The following is a 13988-nucleotide window of genomic DNA, read 5'->3' on the forward strand; positions in this document are numbered from 1 at the left end:
TATAATATATATATTTAACATAATATGTATTATACATATTAACTATAATATGTAAAATATATATTGCATATATTAAATATAATATATGTAATATATATAAAGATATATATATATATATCCAGGCATGCTGACAATATGTATTTATAATATACATTATATATAATAGGATATATATATTAGGGTGTTCATAACAGAAAATGTTTGTTGTGAAAGATAAAACAAAAAACAAACAAAAAACTACAACCAAGTCTCATGTAGCCAGATATAACAGATATAAATACAGCTACAGCATCTGGGCATGTCAGTAGCTGCTGTTCTTACTTGTCTGCTTACAATACATAATCTCTAATAACCCAAATTGTTTTTTATTGCCTAAGGACTGTCTATATTCAAACTGTAATGCAAATTAAACTGTGCATTAACTTGCCTTTCTTCTAAGGACACTTAAACTAATCCTGGGTAGAATCTTATCTGCTGTTGCCTACCTAACACCCTTCTCAAACAGAAAGTAGCTGGAAACATCCATGACTCATCTCCATAACAGCAGTTACATTTTCCATTTCAGAGGGAGAAAAAAGACAAGCTCTCTAGCTTTCCTTAGGTATATAGCAAGTAATTTGTCCCCTGAAGGACCCCAAGCCCATGGGATAAGGCCTTATTTTAATGTAAGACAATAAGAAGCCTCAGAAAAATTAAGCTGTGGGCAATATTAAAACCTCTAGCATGAGGGCTGTGACTGAAGACCTGGCTGCAGTGACACAGATAGAGAAGCTGCAGTCCACTCCAACAAAAACTTGCAGAAACCTTCAGTTCACTTAGATGGGAAAACAATGCCTGGCATAGAAATGCTGTTATTCCTATACTCATTGGGTTTCCAGGAAAAAGAAAAAAAAAAACATTTCTTTATATTTTGTGGGCATAAACTCAGTGAGCTCTGGGTGGGTACTGGTTGGCACCTTTCTTTTCTTTTGTGATTATTCACCCAGCCCATATAATTAATCACTCCAGTCCCTGATTGGTTCTGAGCCAGCAACCCAGGCCAAGCTTTTTACTTCATCTCCTAATAGTTTCTGGGCCAAACCAAGAAGCCTTTGTAAATTATTACTTCAGCCTCAGATTGCTCTCAGGTAAAGTTCCTGGGCTAAGCTGTCTAGCATGTCTTGGGTCTGGGTAAAGCTAGGTTGCACATTCTCCAAGACAGCTTGTAAACTAAGCATATTTCTATCTCTTTTATTCTTGTCATAAAAACTTTAAAATTCAGTGAACAACTTATTTACCTTTTATCGCTGCTGGAAGAGTGATTCTTTTTTCACTTATTTAAACTTTTGCTTCAACCTCTTTCTTGTGTCCACAACCCTGAACTATGACAAGTTTTTGGAGCTTCCTTTTGATATCAGCAGCTGCCTGAGTAATACACGTTTATCTTAAGATTAACTCTCTCTCAACAGAGTAAGTACATACAAAAATGTGTTTCACTGAAGCCACTCTCAGTTATTCAATAAAGGCTAAATAATTTAATTTTGTTTTAATCTACCATGAATAGCTTAGAGTAATTAAGAAGTTTGGCACTTTTCTCTAATAAGCCTTTCAGTATGCTAATCAGAAATTATTTCTTGTTTGTTTGCTTTTTTGCTCATCTATAAAATCACTAAGGTTTCAACTGAGTTTTCAAGAATGTGTGCCTCCCTTTCTATTAAAAGTAAGCATTCTGCTATATGTTCAACCTATTTTATTTTCAGCCTCTGATCTTCTGGTTTTTAGGCTGGCTATAGCAGACATGTTGCTCATCCAAAAATAATTCTGCCGTCTGTAATGTTGCCTGCTTTGGAGCAACAGTTAGGATTTGGTTTAGGAATAATAAAGTATGAATTCAAGTAAAATTAAACACATGGGTTAGATTTTGAACAACTGCTGTATATCAATCAGAGTTATCAGGGGACTTGCCTATGTTGCCCACTGTTTGTCTGAGTTCCTGTGATAAGAAGAAAACCTGAACTCTGGTAGCACCATTTCTATCGAGTATGTCCTCCAGGGGCAGCAGTGAAGTTGAGTGTGTCTTTGGTGGCACAGGAAGACAACATGTTGAAATGGCTATTGGAGGGTTGGGATAAGGGTGGCAGTAGATAGGGCATTCAGAAGTTGCATTTGTGGACTCCCCAGGGTTTTGTCTCTGACTTTAATAAATTATCGACTTCAGATTTACCTAATATGACTGCCAAGAAGGAAGTCAATTTTACAAATGCTGACAATAATCTGGGGTGTCTCTGAAATCAAAGTAACTTTGTTTTAGGAAATTTTAAACTATTTTCTTTGTGACCTGAAGAAAAGATCTAGTTGTTGAATCATATTAAAATGAATGCTTTCCTCAGAAAGCCAGGCCTGTCGGCTCTCGATCTGGTAAGTTTGTCAAGCCGCCATGCAAATCAAAGAATAGAAAGAGAAAGCATTCCATAGTTTCCTTCCTATTTTTGAAGTAAGCCCAAGTGATAAGAAAGATAGAAAGTGTTTTCCTTGTTTTATCGTTCTCTCATCTTTTCTCAGTCTGGCAACTAACATGGGTGTCTTCCATGGGTACAAGCATAATCTTTACTCATGTTTCAAGAGAATGTAGCCAGCAGGAGAAGTAATGTTTGCCTGTACAAGGCCCTAGATCTCCACTGGTGATTCTTTGTTGGTCTCACAAGCCTACTCAACCCAGAAGATTTTCAAGGTGTTGGCTGGCTTGTATAAAACAGCACTGAGCTAGAAGATGTCTCTCAAAGGCAACTTTATTCCAACTATTGAAATTGGAGAGTTTTGTTTAAATATAGGGTGTGAAGTCTTATTACTGTTAGAGAGACATATGAGTAAGAGAAATTAAGAGACCCACGGTTTGGTGCAAAGTACTGACAATGCTTCCTACAGATCAAAATTATATCTCACTCGGTGGCATTGGGAGACTCCGACTCCAAGGTTTTCCTAGTCAATAGAATTAAAGCTCTACAGACTGTCCCAACAGTATTTGTCTCTGCACAAACAGACTAATGTGTCAGATAAAGAAACTGTTTGAATTTACATTGCAGTGCTGAGCTTTTTACAGAGATGTAACCACCGAAAATGAAAACATTTCTTTTTAATATATATCTTCCATGCAGTGGCATAAATATTTATCATTGAGAGACAAATAAAGCTTTATCAAATATAAATTTTTATACTACAATATTAAATTCTGTGTCTTTAGAAAATTACAAATTTGCAACTATTGTAATTACAGTCCTAATTTCTAAGATTCCAGCTGACTTTACCCAGGAAGATATTTGCAGGTTGCAATATTACATACAGAGAAGAAATAGGAGATACAGTAGCCCCACAAAAATGTAACAGAAAAGTCAAGTTTTTTTTTCCATGACAACACTCTGTGAGACAGTTAGAAACTAGAATTAGTTCAGAGTCTTAACCAGAAACTTTCAGCTTCCCTAAATTTATTTCATTCCCATGTGATGACTAGGTTTTCTGTGGGGTGGGGGAGAAACTATTGAAACAGAGGCAACATTTTCAACACCAGCAAGCAAAGAAAAATTGCCAAAATGTTTTCTGGTGTGCCTCTCTCCTAAGTCTAGTGAGGATGGCAGCCACTCTATCGCGTTTTAAAAGTTAAAAAAAAAAAAGGAAACTTTGATGCAACAAGTCTCAGAAATGAATGTAAATAATTTGGAGTGTACTTCTACTCACCTTTTTCAAAAACTATTTTCCTGTCCATGCACCAAAACATGTTTCCACACCTCCCAATGCACCACAGTGTTTCAGTCTCTCTCTGAGGTGTCACACAGATTTCTATTAAATCTGAAGGTCAAGAAGAGTAAAAGTCAGGAATGCAAAAGATGAGATTGTAACAAATGTTTCATGGGTTAACTCCAGGGGAGGAAGAGTGAGTTGCCCACTGTGAGAAAGAATCTGATGTTTTTGTGGACTGGAAAGAAAGCAAACACAATAACTAATTTTGAAGAAAGCACCACTCAACTTTTCCCAGGACAAACTAGGAACTGAAATGAAGACTCATAAATGACTCCAATTGGCATAGGAGCATGGCCCTAAACCAATCAAGAGCTCAGAGAAAGTATAACTAAGGACCTTGGTTTGAGACCAGAGGCCAAAGGGATCATTTATAAAAGCTTGGCCCAAAGTTGAAAGCACATTCAGTAACATAAAATGTTCTTTGTAACATATGTACATGTCCAGAAAACAAGAGATGCTGTTTGCTGATAGCCCATCGGTTATACAAAAAAAAAAAAAAATGCATTTTAAAGGGGAACTTGTTTTTTATTTGATAGCTGTAGGTATGTCTTAGACATACAAAAAAATGTTGGGGATCATTTCTTTGTCTGAGTGTACCACAGGATAGTGTAGATTGTTTATATTTGTGCCTACAGCTTGATTTATCAGGCTTTCTCTGCTTAGAGGAATTTTATCAGGGATTTCCCATAACCACGTAGTGTGCTCTCTCAATACTATTAAATAGCTCGATATTTTCTGAAAGTGGAAGGACAAATTGGTTGTGGTGTCCTACTTGTGAGACTTCTTTGTCCTGTGAAACAGCCCCAACTTGTGTAAATATTGTAAAATTGTCCATGTCTTCAGAGCAGTCATATCAGAAAAGCCCACAGAAAACTCTCTAAACTCAAGAAAACATTCCCCCGGAAAGTCTCAAAATGCATCTTTTTGTTGCCTCAGCTTTTCTCATTTTCTTTATCTAGACACTTTTCTAGTTACATCATTATCAGCTTTTTCAATTTTAATACTTAACCCAAGTCCACTGCCACTGCTATGGGAAATATCCAATGAATGAGGTGCCACTGAAGTGCAGGTTTCTTTTTCATTTCAGTAGCCTAAACAAATAAAGACCTAGTCAAGTTTTCTAATACCCTCAATAAATATCTGAAACCTTTCTTATAGCTAGCCCATTAGCCCCATTGTCCATGCTGGAGTGCAATGGTGCCATCTCAGTTCATTGCAATCTTCGCTTACCAAGTTCAAAAAATTCTCCTGTCTCAGCCTCCTAAACAGCTGGGATTATAAGCACACACCATCACACCCAGCAAAATTTTTGAATTTTTAGTAAAGACAAGGTTTCACTATGTTGGCCGGACTTGTCTGGAATTTCTGACTTTATGTTTTAGCTGCTTCAATTGCCCAAAGTTTTTGGTCTTACATGGGAAGATGCTGTGTTACTCCCAAGCCAAACTCTACCTGCTTCTGAGAAACAACACTATGGCGACAGACATTCAGGGACAAACTGCAGATCTTCTATAGTCACTTATAAAAATGTAAAGCACTCAATAAAATGAGTCAAGAACAGACAGAATTCTGAATTCCAGTAGCAAGAAAGAGCCTTTTCAAAATACTAATTTGAGCCCTAGTAATCAATAGATGAGAAAAAAAAAGAAATTTTGTGATTTGCATATTAAAATGTTGGTGAATAACCAGAACCACAAACCTCTTAATGACTCTGAACTGCAGTTATTGAATAAGACACCAGAGGAGAAATTCTTGGCCTTTATGAAAAGGCAAAGAGAGACATTCATAAAACACATTTCTGTATATCCTTATTCAATTAATACATGGATAATCTCAGAAGATTATTTATTACTCAGGCAACCCCTAATATCAGAAGAAAACTACAAAAGCAGACTCTGGAATTGTAACTTGGAAAACCTCCTGAGGATAGCTTTCTCTGTCTCTAACGATAGGACACAGGAAGAGCCTAGGAAAAGGAGAGGAACAGAAGAGAGAAAAAAACACTAGTGACCCAATTACAGGTCTATAAAATCCAAGATATTTAATATGCACATGTGAATTTCTATCAGTGAGGTAAGTTAAAGCACTTCAGAAAAAATGGCTAAGGAAACAAAAGCAAGCCATTTTGACTTTTTTAAACCTATACTGGTGACCGCTACATGGTGGAATGCCCCCAGGAGTGTGCATCACAACATGGGGCCAGTTTCACAGATGATATCACAAGACTAATAGATTTCAGAGCTCAATTCCCAGACTTCGATAATTGCCATCTCATTCATGAACCACAATGTAGCAATCTCTCATTGTGAGATATCACACAGAACTCTCTGTCTCATGGACAGAAAAATCAGGGAGGATGGATGCAAATATGATAAGCAAAAGTTTTATAATTGTAAGTAAAAAGCTCCATACGGTGGAGATGGGATGTGCGTGGTTTGCTTACTATAAGGCTGTGCGTCAGGGTTTCTAAAGACAGGAAAGAAAAGAAATATTGTTAGTGGTATTGGAGGAAGTATTACTCAACTTGACTCCGAAGCTCGACCTGGTATTTATTGGGAACTGAAGTGATAAATCGTAGATGTTACTTAAGTTGGCCTTAGACCTTGGCCCAGAACCAAGCGGGAACTGAAGTGAGTGTGGTCTGAGTCCTATCACAGGCTGAAGTGGTGCATCATGGTCAGGATAGTTAAGGGGGTTGCATGCAAAGTTCAAGTAAGAAAATAAGTTTAATAACAAAAAAAAAAAAAACAGAAAGCTCTTCAGAGAAAATATGGAGCTCATGGAAGATTTAACTATAAAGCTGGGTCTGCTGTGCCTACAAACTGAAAGGAGGAATGTTCTGAGTTGTCTGTGAGCTGTCTTAAAGAAAGCACTACTCAAGACTTGGACTGAGACAAATCAGAGGCTGAAGGAAAAGCTTTTTCTGGGACATTGAGCCAGGATCTCTGTAGCTGTGGATATGTTTTAGCCAAAATGACTAAAACTTTTGTTCTTGTTTTATTACTGCAGCTCTGGACATATCTTTAGTCTGTCCTTCTCCTCTACCTTCTTTATCAGTGTCTGCAGCCTAATTTTTCAGATTGTTCCTCCACTTAAAATAATTGTACCAAAAACTCATTTCGACTTCTTGTTTTTTTTCCCTCACCTTCATGAAGGTAATTTTATGTATTTGATGCATGAAAAGTTTGCATTAGGAACTTTTCTGTGGAGTCTTATACTTGTATCATGTCATCAATCAAGTTACACATTAGAGTACATATAATTGTTTTTATTGGCAATGTTTGATCTGCACTTTTTTCTTGTAAAATAAATAATTTAAAAAAAATAAATAAATTGCTTGAATTCTTAGACCATTTTGTAGAATTTAACCATTTAACACTCTGGTCCTGGGGTTTTCTTTTTAGTGCTGTAAAGTTGCTAAATATGTTTGCTGTTTGTCTCTGTTTTCTGGTATAGAATTCCTAAAATCTTTGGAAGTTCTAAAGTGTTTTCTGTTGGCATGCTAAAGGGACCAACAGCTTTAGGTTGAGGTTTTCCAATGAGAAGACAAAGGCATAAACTTGACTGTAGGGACTCTCAGCCTTACTCTGCATTATTCTGGAATAGAAAAGGTGCTGCAGGTAATGGTAGCTGCAGCCCACCTTAAGAGGCTGCTGTAAATATCCCAGGTGCCTGAGACAGGTGCAGCCAGGACTGTACAGTCTGTGAAGCTGGTGGGAACTAAGAATATGTAGAAGTCAAACCCATATTCAAGTAAAATTAGAAGAAATCCCGTCTACTAAGAAGCAGTTGCAGCTGCCCAGATACAGGTACAGACTCAAGTATCCCTGTTCTTTCCAGAGCAGCCTGGAAAACTATCCTTCCAAAAAAAGCTCTGAAGTCCCTGCTTCCATGGTCCAAATCCCCTCAGGTCCCCTTGCCCCTTTTTGAAACTGAGTCCAGCTGTCATGACCTGGCTATGTGTGCTTACTCTTGTGATGGTTCTGACACAGTGGCCTTCTGCCATCTCATTTTTCTCTAGTCCTTGGATATTAATGAGCACAGGAGTCTGATGGAGTTAGATAGTGACAGAGGGAAACTTGGTATGGGCCTGAAGATTTTTCTTTGCAGAGCCGAGATTGTGTCACTGCATTCCAGCCTGGCACCTGACGACAGACGAAGACTCTTTCTCAAAAAAAAAAAAAAAAAAAAGTCTTCACATTGTGAAGTGTAACAAGAGGCAGACAGGGACCTAGGCAGAAATTAGTGTTCCTTTGTGAAGCCCCACTTTCAAGCCATAGACTGCCTGAACTTGGGTGCCAGGCTGCGTGTTCTGGAGACAATGGCAAAAGCTTCTGTCTCTTTCTGGGCCCAATCATGACCACTCATGGACCAATCAGCATACTCTTCATATTCTTTCTGCTGTTTGAAGCCCATCTGGGCTCCAGTCTCTGGCCAATTATGGGATTATATATGCTTGCAAAGTGAAGCTACCAATTGTGGTCTTCTCTCCAGTAAGAGCTGTACACTTATCGGGGTTACATGCCTGTAGTTAGATAGCTCTCCTCTCCAGTAAGTTCTGCAGAGTCATATTAGCAATCTTATTGCAGACAGAAGCTACCCACTCCACATCTCCTTTTTATTCAGAACTGCAGAGATGTCAGCAAAACCTGTCTGCAGATTGGAGCTCTTCATTCTGGGTCTCCACTTCACCGAATGTGGCACAGAGGCAAGTGTGTTCTGCTTGTGAAAAGGACCTGTCAACTTTGGGAGTCCTGCAACTGTGCTTTCACTCAATGAGGCACCTATTTACTTTTTATTATCCTCCAGTTTTTCACATAACTCATTTTTTCTGTAAACGGAAAAAGAGACAGGACTCACTAAATGGCAACTCTGAAAGATTAGTAACACAAACAAAACTGAAACACACAACCCCCGGCTTGTCGAATTGCTGCTTACCAGATGAAAAAGATAAAGACAGAAGAGCTTTGGTTCTTAAAAGAGACCTGACTTACATCTTTTCCAAGCCAGGGACGTAACACCATCTTTGTGGCTATGCAGTTTCTCACATTTACAAGTTTCTAGATGCTACTGCATTCTTCAGTGCCAGCAGAGAAAATAGCTTGTTGTATGCCTCATTCAGCCAAAGACTTGCAGCATGTTGTCACCTGTGCTGGCACCTGGGCCTGATCACTTCATCAGAGCCAATGTGCCTAGTTATGTGCAGTGGCTGGACTCAAAAGTCAGTCACTCATGCACCTCTTTCTATTCTGTGCCTGGCTTATCCATAGCAGAAATGGAATTTGAGTACTAAGTTTCAGCTTAGTGCAGGCTAGAAGATGGGTGGGCAAAATTAGCCCAGCAGGTTCAACAGACACTTAGGTAAAGGAGACATTATCCAGAGAGATTTTTGGCTGGTGAATCAACACTGTAGATACACTGTGACAAAGGTCACATTATCAGTGGCCAGTACATTATTTACTCATGCCTATGTAATGGAGCCTCCATAAAAACCCATTAGGACAGGACTTAGGGAGTTTCTGGATAGCTTAACATGTAGCATGTTCTAGGAAATTATGTGCAGATAATAGCAAAAACCAATAATTTTAAATTTCAGGTACAGTGTGGGTGTCTTTTCTTTGTTTGGAAAGGAGTTTCTGCCTTGACAAATTCAGTCCAGGTGTGGTAGCTCATGCCCATAATCCCAGCACCTTGGAGGCCAAGGCAAGCAAATCACAAGGTCAGGAGTTCAAGACAAGCCTGGCTAACATAATGCAATTCTGTCTCTACTAAAAATACAAAAAATTAGCTGGGAGTCGTGACAGGCCCTTCTATCCCAGCTACTCAGGTGGCTGAGGAAGAAGAATTGCTAAATCTGGGGGGCAGAAGTTGCAGTGAGCCAAGATTGCCACTGCACACCAGCCCAATGACAATGTAAGACTCTGTCTCAAAATAATAAGTGTCCAGAATTTTAAGCTATTAAGTGAAACATACTCTAAATTCAATTAAAACTACTTTGTGTCCTGCGTTGCACATGGGTGAACCTGAAAACCATCATTCTCAGCAAACTGACACAAGAACAAAAAATAAAACACTGCATGTTCTCACTCATAGGCAGGTGTTGGACAATGAGGAAACGTGGACACAGGGAAAGGAGCATCACACACTGTGGTCTGTCTGGGGGAAGAGGAGGGACATCAGGGGTTGGGGAGTTAAGGAAAGATAGCATGGAGAGAAATGCCAGATACAGGTGATGAGAAGGAAGGCAGCAAATCACACTGCCACGGGTGTACCTTTGCAACAATCTTGCATGTTATTCACAGGTACCCCAAAAGCTAAAATGCAATTAGAAAGAAAAATCAATTTCCCCTCAATATTTATCAAGCCTAATACAGGGTGACTCTCTGAGGTCAATTATTCTTATCTCTACAAAGACAGGCAGTTATACAGCTGTGCACAAAAGCAAAACTGTAACATATGTGGGTTAAAGTATGTAAAAGAAGGGAGTTGACAAAAGGTTGGTATTACTTACTTCTCACAGGACGGTTTTCTTTTATAGTGTCTGAGCTATGACCCCTTCTGTAAGTTCTCTCTGGGTGACTGTGGGAAAACACTGCTAAACATCCTAAAGTCAGAGCCAAACTTCAAAGCTGTGTGCAAAGAGCACTGTATGATCAGCTTATTTGCAGTAGATGAAAATGATATGCTTCGAGTTAATGAGTTTCTCCCACTTACCTTATATAGCATTAGATAGAAATGAATAAAATTGCCTTTGAAACAAATAAAGATACTTCCACAGAAGAAGAAGATAATGTTGATTCCTGAAAAATAATTAAGAAAGTTAATCCTTTATCACAAGCCCTTGTAGCAGAGCACATCTCCCCATATATACAACCACCGTACCTAGGGTGGATGCATTCCTCCTCTTACTTTCAGTAATGTCCTACTCTGTCTACAAAACAGCTTTCCCTTCATCACCACTTAACTTTCTTAATAAACGTGGATTTGCTCTGGGGAAGAAAAAAAAAAAAAAAAGCTACGCATCATAAAACTTGGATATTTCTACCTAAATGAATTCGTGATTCACTAATAATGTGCAAGAAACTTTACTTTAGAAAAATAAAGGTTTATTTATGTTAACTGAGTAATAACTAGACAGGTATAAAACTTAATTATTATCTCAGCATAAATTCTAACCAGGTGTTCAGTTTGGAAGAATTATCATGAGTGAAATATATGTAGGAAATTGTTATTCTTAAACATACCTAATTTTTCTAATTTAAAATTTTATGTCTCTGAGGCGTTTGTGCCACTATAAAGTCAAAGGCAGTATCTCAGATATTAGTTGGGCGAGGGGAGCAGAGACTGACACTTACCTCAACTGAGTCTGCATTCTAGGATATAAAAATAAGAAAAACAAACTATCACCAATTTTTCTGTTACTTAAATCTAAGAGAGCACCATTCTCACCTTATTTATAGTAGTTGTATATAATAATTAGAGCTTGAAAGAAAAATTTAGTGCTCATCGGTCTGCTTCTCAATTTTGGCTCTTTTGTGCATAAAATAATGATATTTGAGCAAATAAGTTGTTTTATTGTTTATTTTAAATTTACAGTGTTTAACAATTTCTTGATAATATTAAATAAAAAGCTTAGATGTTTCCAATTCTCCCTCCAAGCCTCAGCTATTATTGAAATTATGTTGGGCTTTGAAGATGAATTAGGGCATCTTCAGGTAATTATATATTCTGCTAAGCTCCTTTCTTGTGTCCTAAGCAGACAGACTCATAATTAAAACTCATTGAGGGAGGACTCAAGATGGCGCTGTGAGAACAACCCAGGATTGGAGCTCTCCTTGAATCCGCGGAGAGGTGAGTCAGAGCTGCATTTCCAGACTGATCTTTGTTGCCCACAGAACGGGGAAATTCCCAAGTATAAAGGAGACACGGGATGCCAGGTAGTACCTCTGCCTGGCGAAGCTGGCAGCCGGGGTGGCGGCAGCCAGCCCTACCCAGCGCTTCCCACAGGGGGCGCTTGTCTGGGTGCCCCATTGAACCGGCAACCTGAGACTTGAGAGGGCTGGACTTGAGACTGAACAAGACTTGGACAGTGGGCCACCGCAGGGGATTGCAGGGACAGAGCGTCTGGGGTAGCCCAGTGGGACGAACAAAACCACGATTTCAAATGATCCCCATGCAGATGGTCCGAGACACTCTGTGGGGGAGGGGCGTCCACCATTACCGAGGCAACCCACCCCAACTGAGATACACACCCACTGCTGAGGCAGCCAGCCATTGCCGAGGCAACCTGTCCCTACTGAGATACACGCCCACTGCTGACGCAGCCTGCCATTGCCGAGGCAACCCGCTACAACAGAGACAGTCTGCCGCACGGCGTGGCAGAGACCACAGCAGAACAGCAGAGCCTGCAGCAACAGGGCGAACCACACAACAGCAGCGCGGAGCCTCGGCAGGCAAACAGTGGCTAGTCTGCCTCCTAGCTGGGCAGGACACGTCAACGGACATCCAAAAATAAAGCCCGAACCCCCCACCACAGAGCATTTGAGAAAAAAAGGGGTTTTATAATGAGCTCTGTTGCAGCAGAATCAAACATAGCAGCCTAACAGCCCTGAATGAACAACAGAGCTCACAGTTCAGCAACTGAGCTCCTATAAAGTACAGACTGTCTCCTCAAGCAGCTCCCTGACCCCTCTATATCCAAAAGACTGAAATTTGGCAGGCATCATCCTGGGACAAAGATAGCAGAAAAAGAAACTGGTAGCATCCCTCGCTGTGCCACAGGTGCTATAGGTGCACCCCAGACAAGCAGGGCCTGGAGTGGACCTCAGCAGTTGTACAGAGAAAAAGCTAGACTGGTAGAAGGAAAACCAAGTAACAGAAATACTTCATCATCAACAATCTAGGTGTCCACTCAGAGACCCAATCGAAAGGTCAGCAACTACACAGACGACAAGCGGATAAATCCACAAAGATGGGAAGAAACCAGCGAAAAAAGGAGGAAAACACCCGAAATCAGAACACCGCGCCTCCTAGAAAGGACCAAAACTCCTCACCAGCAAGGGAACAAAGCTGGACGGAGAATGACTGTGACGAAATGACGGAATTAGACTTCAGAAGGTGGATAATGAGAAACTTTTGTGAGCTTAAAGACCATGTATTAAATCAATGCAAAGAAACTAAGGAACTTTAAAAAAGATATGTGGAAATGATAACAAGAATGGATAACATAGAGAGGAATATGAGTGAATTAAAGGAGCTGAAAAACACAATACGAGAACTTCGCGAAGCATGCAGAAGTTTCAATAGCAGAACTGACCAAGCAGAAGAAAGAATATCTGAAGTCGAAGACCAACTCAATGAAATAAAATGAGAAACCAAGATTAGAAAAAAAAGCACAAAAAGGAATGAACAAAGTCTCCAAGAAATGTGGGACTATGTGAAAAGACCTAACCTATGTTTGATAGGTGTACCAGAAGGGGACGAAGAGAATGAATCCAAGCTGGAAAATACTCTTCAGGACATCATCCAGGAAAATTTCCCCCACCTAGCAAGACAGGCCAACGCTCAATTGCAGGAAATACAGAGAACTCCACAAAGATATTCTGCAAGAAGAGCAACCCCAAGGCACATAATCGTCAGATTCAACAAGGTTGAAATAAAGGAGAAAATACTAAGGGCAGCCAGAGAGAAAGGTCGGGTCACCCACAAAGGGAAGCCCATCAGACTCACAGCAGATCTCTCGGCAGAAACACTACAAGCCAGAAGAGAGTGGGGGCCATATTCAACATTCTTAAAGAAAAGAACTTTCAACCCAGAATTTCATATCCAGCCAAACTGAGCTTCAGAAGTGAAGGAAAAATAAAATCCTTTGCGAACAAGCAAGTACTCAGAGATTTTGTCACCACCAGGCCTGCTTTACAACAGCTCCTAAAAGAGGCACTAAACATAGAAAAGAACAACCAGTACCAGCCATTCCGAAATCACACTAAATGCTAAAGAGCATCAACATAATGAAGAATCTACAACAACTAACAGGCAAAACAGCCACTTAGCATCAAAATGGCAGTATCAAATTCACGTATAACAATACTAACCCTAAATGTAAATGGACTAAATGCACCAATCAAAAGACACAGACTGGAAAATTGGATAAAGAGCCAAAACCCATCAGTGTGCTGTATCCAGAAAACCCATCTCACATGCAAGGATACACA

General features: G+C 39.6%; 1 long non-coding RNA gene across 1 annotated transcript in view; it reads right to left on the reverse strand.

Moving 5' to 3' along the window:
- Positions 1 to 8295: 8295 nt before the first annotated feature.
- Positions 8296 to 13988, reverse strand: part of LOC144579693 (uncharacterized) — an 89782-nt gene continuing 84089 nt past the window's right edge. Inside the window, exons 3-4 of the long non-coding RNA XR_013527832.1 lie at positions 10489 to 10574; positions 8296 to 8605 (exon numbers count right to left, since the gene is read on the reverse strand). This is a non-coding gene — a long non-coding RNA (uncharacterized LOC144579693). The remainder of the gene's footprint in view (positions 8606 to 10488; positions 10575 to 13988) is intronic.

The sequence above is a fragment of the Callithrix jacchus genome, chromosome 16, assembly GCF_049354715.1.
Source record: "Callithrix jacchus isolate 240 chromosome 16, calJac240_pri, whole genome shotgun sequence".
Taxonomy (NCBI): Eukaryota; Metazoa; Chordata; class Mammalia; order Primates; family Cebidae; genus Callithrix; species Callithrix jacchus.